The sequence below is a fragment of the Pinus tabuliformis genome, chromosome Q (genome assembly GCF_031772625.1).
Source record: "Pinus tabuliformis cultivar Carrire ecotype Pingquan chromosome Q, CPIR1, whole genome shotgun sequence".
Classification (NCBI taxonomy): domain Eukaryota; kingdom Viridiplantae; phylum Streptophyta; class Pinopsida; order Pinales; family Pinaceae; genus Pinus; species Pinus tabuliformis.
In genome coordinates this window covers 639,803,596-639,813,123 of record NC_142296.1, presented here as the reverse complement: position 1 = coordinate 639,813,123, position 9,528 = coordinate 639,803,596, and positions in this window count along the sequence as shown.

The window sequence follows — 9,528 nt, the reverse complement described above, 5'->3', positions numbered from 1 at the left end:
TGTAGAATATGTTTCAAACTCAAGATGTTTGGGATTACATTAAGAATGGATTTGTTGAACCTGAAAATGATGCATCAGAAAAAACCCTCACAAATGAAAAAAGGGACCAATTGAGGCTAAATAGAAAGAAGAATGCACATGCATTGCGATTTATCCAACAAGTAGTGGACGAAGCAGTATTCTAGAAAATTACAACCACACCTTCATCAAATATAGTGTGGGAGATATTAGCAATGAGCTACCAAGGTATAACTAAAGTGAATATTGTTAAGTTGCAAAATACAAGGAGAGAAATTGAAGGTCCACAGATGAAAGAAATGAAGAGTATTTATTCATTCAAGAATCTAGTTTTAACCATTGTAAATCAGTTAAAAATTTATTGTGAGGAAATTAAAGAACAATATAGTGAGTGAAAAAGTCTTCAACACTTTGTCTACTAAATTTGATGTTGTAATAGCAGATACTGAATAAGCCAAGGATTTGGCGTTTCTTTTAGTTGATGAATTGATGGGTCACTTCTATCCCATGAGGTGAAATAGGCATAAATAAGGATTCCTCCATAGAAACTAGTTTTAAAAGCTAGGTTTCTGTCCCAAGAGACAAGGGTCGAGCAAAAGGTAGATTGAGAGGTTGAGGCTAAGGAAGAAGAAATGGTGGTTAGAGAGATGACAAAGAAGAGAAAAAAAAATAGATTGAAAGCAACAAAAAAAGCTTCAACAATAATCAAAGGTGAGATGTTATTATTGCATTAAATTTGGTCATTATGCACATGATTATAGGAAAAGGGTAGTTGATCAAGGAAATAAGAGAGAAGATATAACAACAGAAAATACTAACTCCATGTTCTTATCTTGTAATATCTTGCATGAACTCTCTAATAATGTTTGGTTATTAGACAATGGTTGTAGTAACCACATGACTAACAACAAGAATCGGATTGCAAATATGAATGAATCAGTCAAGACAGAGGTGAAATTGGGAACTGACAAGATTATGGATGTTGATGGAAAAAGAGAGGTCAACATATTGACCAAGTAAGGGAAGCCTGAGAAAATTTCAGAGGTATAAGATTTTCCTGGTCTAAAATATAATCTGATAAGTGTTGGTCAATTAACGCAAAAAGGATATAAAATTATTTTTGAGGGACAATATTGTCTCATATCTGACAGGCCTCCAAGCAAGTAGTTGATAGCGAAGGTACAGATGATGAGGAAGAAATTGTTCCCTTTGATTTTGAATTACATAAATGAGGTCAATTCTTTTAAGGTTGCAAGTGTTGATTATTATTGGTTATGGCACTTTTGTTTTGGACATTTTCATTTTCTAGTTTGAGATTGATGCAATGGAAAGGGATGGTTAGAGGATTACCTCCCATCCAAGAACCCTTTAGTACTTGTGAGTGTGGTTTCTTGGGAGATCAACACTATGAAAGCTTCCCAAAAGGATTTTCATATAGAGAAAATTAACCATTACATCTTATTCATGTAGACCCGTGTGGACTCATGAGGACATAGTTTACTGGTGGATGTTATTACTTCCTCACATTTATTGATGATTTTAGCCAAAAGATGTGGATCTATTTTTCGAAGCGAAAGTCTGAGACTTTTGAAAAGTCCAAATAATTTAAAGCCCTAGTAGAGAACCAGAGTGATTGCCAGATCAAAGTATTGATATTAGATTATGGTGAAGAATATGATTTGAAAGCATTTCATGCTTACTACAAACAACATGGAATTAGAGGGAAATTTAAAACTAGATATACACCAAAAAGGAATCATGTAGTAGACAGAAAGAACATAATGATTACAAACATGGCGAGGAGCATGATAAAAGTAAGAAACTTGTCAAATGAGTACTAGGTAGAGGCAGTTGTATGTGCTATTTATGTGATAAACAAATCTCATACAAAGAGTGACATGTATAAAGTTATGCATGAAGCATGGTCAGGTATGCCTTATAATGTATCTCATTTTAGAGTGTTTGGATGCATAGCATATGCATAGGTACCTAAAGAGAAGAGGGAAGTCAGATGATAAAAGAAAAAAGTTTATATTTACTGGTTATAGTGAGCATTCAAAAGCATATAAATTATATAACCACATCACCAAAAATACTATACTCAATAGAGATGTGGTGTTCAAAGAACAAGAGTCATGGAATGAGAGTGTAGACAAAATTTTCGATGCAATAGTACCACTCATATAAGAATAATATGTAGTTGAAAATTAGCAGCAAGGACCACAAGAGATGACACCAATTAGAGACATACCAATAAGGACTCCATGATATTCTCTATCATCAAGCAGATCAGCATACTGAAATACTCCTAGCTATCATCTAGGTAATGAATCAAGTAATGGTAAGAGAAAAATGAGAATTTTGCGAGATATTTATGATGATTTAGATCTCAGTTTGAATTTTTCATTATTATCATTTCAACCCTCGTCATTTTAAGAAGCTATCAAAGAGGAGAATTGGTGAAATCTATGGATGATGAAATAGAATTTATAGAGAAAAATGATACTTGGGATTTGGTTGAGTTACCTATAGATAAAAATCTCATTAGTGTGAAATGAGTCTACAAGACGAAGTTGAATGAGAAAGGAGAGGCTAAAAGATTTAAATCAAGGCTTGTAGAAAAAGGGTTCTTGCAACAACCAAGAATAAACTTTGGAGAAACTTTTTCCCTGATATCTAGGTTAGACACGATAAGAGTAGTCCTAGCAATAACATCTCAGAATAAGTGGAAAGTGTATCAGATGGATGTGAAATTAGTCTTCTTGAATTAAATTCTTGAAGACGAAATCTATGTGCATAAACCTCTAGGTTATGAAGTTGAAGGTTCTGAAGACAAAGTTTACAAACTACAAAAAGCACTTCATTGACTCAAACAAGATCCTAGAGCCTGGGATAGTAGATTTGACATTTATATGATCAAGAATGGATTTGGCAGAAGAAACATTGAATCAACCTTGTACACAATGGTAAATCAACATGGTCAAATTTTGATTGTTTTTTTGTATCTAGATGATATGATTTATATTAGTGATCTTGAACTAGAAAAAATTAAAGTAGCAATGAAGAAAGAATTTGAAATGACAGAACATGGTCTTATGAAATATTTTCTTGGCATAGAATTTGAGAAATCATAGAAAGGGATTTTTATTTGTCAAAATAAATATGTTAAAGAAATGTTGAAAAGATTCAAAAAGGAAAGTTGTAAACCTACACCTACATTGGTAGTGCATGTACAATGTTAAGTAAGAATGATGAAGGATCACATGTCAATCCAACTATGTTCAAACTTGATTGGTTGGAAACATTATGTATCTCACAGCTACAAGAACGGATAGTATGCATGGAGTTAGTCTGATTTATAGATTTATGGAGTCACCAAAAGAGTAACATTGGAAAGCTAACAAAAGGGTTTTGAGGTACATAGCAAGAGATACAAATTGTGGCATATTGTATGCAAGTAAAGGAAAGAAAGATTTGGTTAGATATACTAACAGTGATTTTGCAGGAAGTTTGGATGACCGGGAAAAACGCTTCAGGTTATGTGTTTGATCTTGGTTCAAGAGTATTCTCATGTGAATCTAAGAAGAAACTTATTGTGACACTTTCATTAGCAGAAGTAGAATATGTAGAATTGACATCAACAACATGTCAAGCAATGTGGTTACGAATACTTTTTGATAGACTTCAGCAAAAACAAGAAAGATCAACAACAATATATTGTAACAACATCTTAGCCATTACACTATCAAAGCATAGTGTTTTCAATCAAAAGAGTAAACATATAGACACAAGATATCATTTTATAAGAGAACCTGTGAGCGATGGAGAATTTTATTTACAGCCTTGTAAATTGAGTGATCAATTGGTTGATATATTCACTAAGCCATTAGAAAAATATGTGTTTGAGTTTCATAGTGGAAACTTATGTGTTGTAATCCTAGCTGAGACATAGACCAACAAACATGTTAAGTTATAATGAGTCATGTCTTAGTTTAGCGGTCGTAATTAAGGGGGAGTGTTAAAAGTAACTAATTACTCCCACATGCAGTGTAGTCAAGAGAAAGAGTCTGAGTTAATTTGAGTTAGTCCAAGTTAGTTTGAGTTCAGTCTAAACTTAGAGAAGTAAAGTTAGTGTGAGATTTCATGATGAAGTTTGTCTGAGTGAGCTTCAGTAAGAAGCAATTTAGAAAGGATAAATACATGACATTAGGTTCAATTGTAATTAATTGAGTTTTTGTGTTTAATATAGAGAGAAACAACTCGCGTTTTGTGTGAAATTTGTGCTTTCCTCCTCTACCTTTCCATAAAACTTGTATGAGAGTCAAGTAAGAGTCACAAGATCTAAAGAGCCAAAAAGAGGTGAGTAACCTATAGAGTTGCCACTATATCAAAAAAGAGAAGAATCCATAAGTAGAATATAATTGTGAAATAGGGTTCAACGCAGTCGTACAATAGTAAAAGTGTAACAATTTGATGCCCAAGTGTAACCCTTCCATTAAAGAGTTGCATGAGCAAGTTTAGAAAATATAAGGTTATAACGAGTTAAGAAAGTTTAAAAGGTTGAGGTTAAAATGCGTCATGTGGACCTGATTGAGTCATACTAAAGCACTTTATTAGTACGTAACCACTTTTTCAAAAAGACTTTCTTTTATTGTATAAAAAAAACGAAAAAAGGGTTTATTAAGAGGGGATTATAAAAGTTAAAAAAAAAAAGGTTTATAAAAAAAATTGTCAAAGGAAAACAATGTTTTCTTTTTAGTTAACAAGGAGAAGTTTAGGTTTATTTTAGTAATTTGAAAAGGAGAAGTTTAAGGTTTTTTGGGCCATATTTTGTTAATTAAGATTTATTTTTTTGGGATATTCAAAAAATAAAAAGATATGAATATATGGCTTCAACGAGCTTCCAACTGCAACTTCCATTATTCACAGGGAATAATTATGATATGTGAGCTATTAAGATGGAGACTATGTTATGAGCTCAAGATGTTTGGGATTACATCAAAAATGGATTTGTTGAACCTACAGATGATACAACAGAACAAGCCTTCACAAATGCACATAGGGACCAATTGAGTCTAAATAGAAAGAATAATGCACGCGCAGTTCCAGTTATCCAACAAGTAGTGGACGAAGCAATATTCCAGAAAATTATGACCATGAATTCGGCAAATACAACATAAGAGATATTGGAATAGAGCTATCAAGGTATGGCCAAAGTGAATATTGTTAAGTGATAGAATACTAGGAGAGAATTTGAAAGTCTATAGCTGAAAGAAATGAAAAATATCAACTCATTCATGAATTGGGTTTAATTGACCACCATAAATAAGTTAAAAATTTATGGTGAAGACATTAAAGATCAAATAGTGATTGAAAAGGTCCTCAGATATTTGTCTACTAAATTTGATGCTTTAGTGGCTATCATTGAAGAAGCCAAGAGTTGATGAATTGATGAGGCAAGGATAGACAAAAAGAAGGATTCTTATATAGAAAATGCTTTTAAAATCTAAGTTTCTATCTCAAGAGACAAAGGTCGAGGCAAAGGAAAATCGAGAGCCAGAGGAATTGGTGGTCAAAGAGATGGAAAAGAAGATCAAGAGCAAGTGAATGGAAGAAAAAACATAAGCTTCATCAATAATCAAATAATAAATTAAAGGTGATATGTTGTTATCACAATAAATTTGGTCACTATTCATGTGATTATAGGAAGAGGATAGTTGATCAAGGAAAGCAGAGAGAAAATATTGATCCATGTTCCTAGCTTGTAATACCATGCATGAACTTTCTGATATGTTTGGTTATTAGACAGTGGATACAATAACCACTTGACTGACAATATGAATCAGGTTGCAAATTTGAATGAATTGATCAAGACAGAGGTAAAATTGGGAACTGAAAAAATTGTTGATGTAGATGGAAAAGGATTCATTAACATATTGACGAAGCAGGGGGAGCCGAAGACAATTTCAGAGGTATATGATGTTCTCGGTCTAAAACATAATATGATAAGTGTTGGTCAATTAATGCAGAAAAGAATACAAATTTATTTTTGAGGGACAAAATTATCTCATATATGATAAGAATCCAATCAAGAAACTAATAGCAAAGGTGAAAATGACAAGGAACATATTGTTCCCTCTGATCATGAATTGCAAAAATTGGCTACTTTTTTAAAGGTTGCATGTGTTGATGATTATTGGTTATGACACTTTCGGTTTGGAAATTTGCATTTTTCTGGTTTAAGATTGTTGCAACAGAAAGGAATGGTTAGAGGATTACATCCCATCCAAGAACCCTCTAGTACTTGTGAGTGTTGTATCTTGGGAAAGCAACACTGTGAAAACTTTCCAAAAGGAGTTTCATATAGAGAAAAGTAACCACTAGATTTGGTTCATAAAGACTTGTGTGGACCCATGTGAACATTGTCGATTGGTGGAAGTTGTTTCTTCCTCACATTTATTAATGGTTTTAGGAGAAAGACGTAGATCTATTTTTTGAAGCAGAAGTCTGAGACTTTTTAAAATTTCAAAGAATTCAAATCCCTAGTAGAGAACCAGAATGAGCATCAAATCAAAGTATTGAGATCAAACCGTGGTGGAGAATATGATTTGTAGGAATTTGATGCTTACTGTAAACAACATGGAATCAGAAGGAAATTTAAAACTAGATATACACCATAGTATAATGTTATAGTAAAGAGAAAGAATAAAAGGATTATGAACATGACACAAAGAATTTTGAAAGGAAGAAACTTTTCAAATAAGTATTGGGTAGAATTGGTTTCATGCATTATTTATGTGATAAATAGATCTCCTACAAAGAATGCGATGAATAAATTTCCACAAGAAGCATCGTCATGTATGCCTTGTAGTGTATCTCATTTTAGAGTGTTTGGATGCATAACATATGCACATGTACCTAGAGAGATAAGAGCCAAGTTTGTTGATAAAAGTGAAAAGTGTATATTTATTGGTTATAGTGAGCATTCAAAAGCATATAAATTATGTTAACCTGTCACCAAAAAGACTATAATAAAAAACGATATGGTGTTCAAAGAACAAGAGCCATGGAATGGGAGTGTAGATAAAATTGTTGATGCGATAGTACCACTCATAGAAGAAAAATATGTAGATGAAAATGAGCAGCAAGCATTGTAGGAGATGACATCAATCAGAGACACAAAAACAAGGCACCACAATATTCTAGATCATCAAGCAGGTCAATAGATGGAAATACTCCAAACTATCAGTCAGGTAATGAATCAAGTAATGGTAAGTGAAAAATGAGAAGATTGCAAGATATTTATGAAGATTTAGATATTGGTACAATTTTTGCATTATTATCATTTCAACCCTCATCATTTGAACAAGTTGTGAAAGAGGAGAATTAGGTGAAAGATATGGATGAAGAAATAGAATCTATAGAGAAAAATGATACTTGGGATTTGGTTGAATAACCTAAAGATAAAAATATCATTGGTGTGAAATGAGTCTACAAGATGAAGTTGAATGAGAAAGGAGAGGTTGACATATTTAAAGTGAGGTTTGTAGCAAAAGGGTTCTCGTAGCAACTAGGAATAGACTTTGGAGAAAAAATTTCTCTAGTAGTGAGGTTGGATAAGATAAGAGTAGTATTGGAAATAACAACTCAGAATAATTTGAAAGTGTATCAGATGGATGTAAAATCAGACTTCTTGAATTTCATCTTGGAAGAGGAAATATATCTGCAAAAACCTCTAGGTTATAAAGTTAAAAGTCATTAATACAAAGTTTAGAGACTGAAAAAGGCACTCTATGGACGCAAAGAAGCTCTGAGAGCCTTGTACACAAAGGTAAATCAACATGGTCAATTTTTTATTTTTTGTTTGTATGTAGATGATATGATTTATATTGGTGATCTTTAACTAAAATAGTTTAAAGTGGCAATGAAGAAAGTATTTGAAATGATAGATCTTGGTCTCATGAAATATTTTCTTGGCATAGAAGTTGAGCAATCATAGAAAGGGATTTTTATTTGTCAAAATAAATATGCTAAAGAATTGTTGAAAAGATTTAGAATGGAAATTTGTCAACCTGCACCTACACTGCTAGCGACATTCACAAATTTAAGTAAGAAGGATGAAGAAGCACTTGTCAATCGAAATCTATTCAAACGTGATTGGTTGGTGACCTTGTGTATCTCACAGCTACAATGTCAGATAGCATGCATGGAGTTAGTCTGATTTATAGATTTATGGAGTCACCAAGAGAGTCACATTGGAAAGATGGCAAAAGGATTCTGAGATGCATAGCAAGAACTACAGATTGTGGCATATTGTATGCAAGGATAGCAAAGAAAAATTCGGTTGGATATACTGACAATTATTTTGCAAGAATTTTGAATGATAGGAAAAACGCTTTGGGTTATGTGTTTAATCTTGGTTTAGGAGTAATCTAATGGGCATCTAAGAAGCAACCTATATTGACACTTTCATCACGAAAAGCAGAATATGTAGAAGTGACATCAACAACATGTCAAGCAGTATGGTTACGAAGACTTTTTAATGAACTTTAGCAGAAAGAAGAAGGACCAACAACAAACTATTGTGACAACACCTCAACCATTGCACTATCGAAGCATAGTGCATTCAATCAAAATAGTAAACATATAGATGGCAAAATATAATTCTATATGAGAACTTGTGAGCAATGGAGAAGTTTATTTAGAGCCTTGTAAATCGAGTGATCAATTGGCTAATATATTCAATAAGCCATTAGAAAAATATGTATTTGAGTTTCATAGTGGAAACTTAAGTGTTGTAAGCCTAGTTGAGACATGGACCAACAAACATGTTAAGTTATAATGAGTCATATCTTAGTTTAGTGAACGTAATTAAGGGGGAGTGTTAAAAGTAGCTAATTACTCCCACATGTAGTGCGGCCTAGAGAAAGATTTTGAGTTAATTTTAGTTAGTGCAAGTTAGTTTGAGTTCAGTCTAAATTTAGAGAAGTCAAATTAGTGTGATTTTGCATGATGAAGTTAGTCTGAGTGAGCTTCAATTAAGACGCTAGTTAGAAAAAATAAAAACATGACATTGGGTTCAATTGTAAGTAATCACGTTTTTTTGTTTAATAGAGAGAGCAACAACTCATGTGTTTTGTGTGAAATTTATGCTTCCCTCCCTTATCTTTCCATCAAACTTGTATCAGAGTCAAGGAAGAGTTACAAGATCCAAGGAGCCAGAAGGAGGTGAGTAGCCTACAGAGTTGCCACTGTATCAAGAAGGAGAAGAAGCCATAAGCAGAAGACAATTGTGAAACAGGGTTTGACGTATATGTAATACACTAAAAGTGCAACAATTTGATGTGCAGGTGTATCCCTCCAACAAGTAAAGGTGTGGTGTTTTGGGAAAAGTTAAAAAAACACATTTTTTTTTAATTTTTTTACAGGGGGTACCTAAGTTTAAGCTAAGGTTAGAACGAGTTATGGAAGTTTAAAAGGTTGAAGTTAAAAGGAATCATGTGGGCCCAG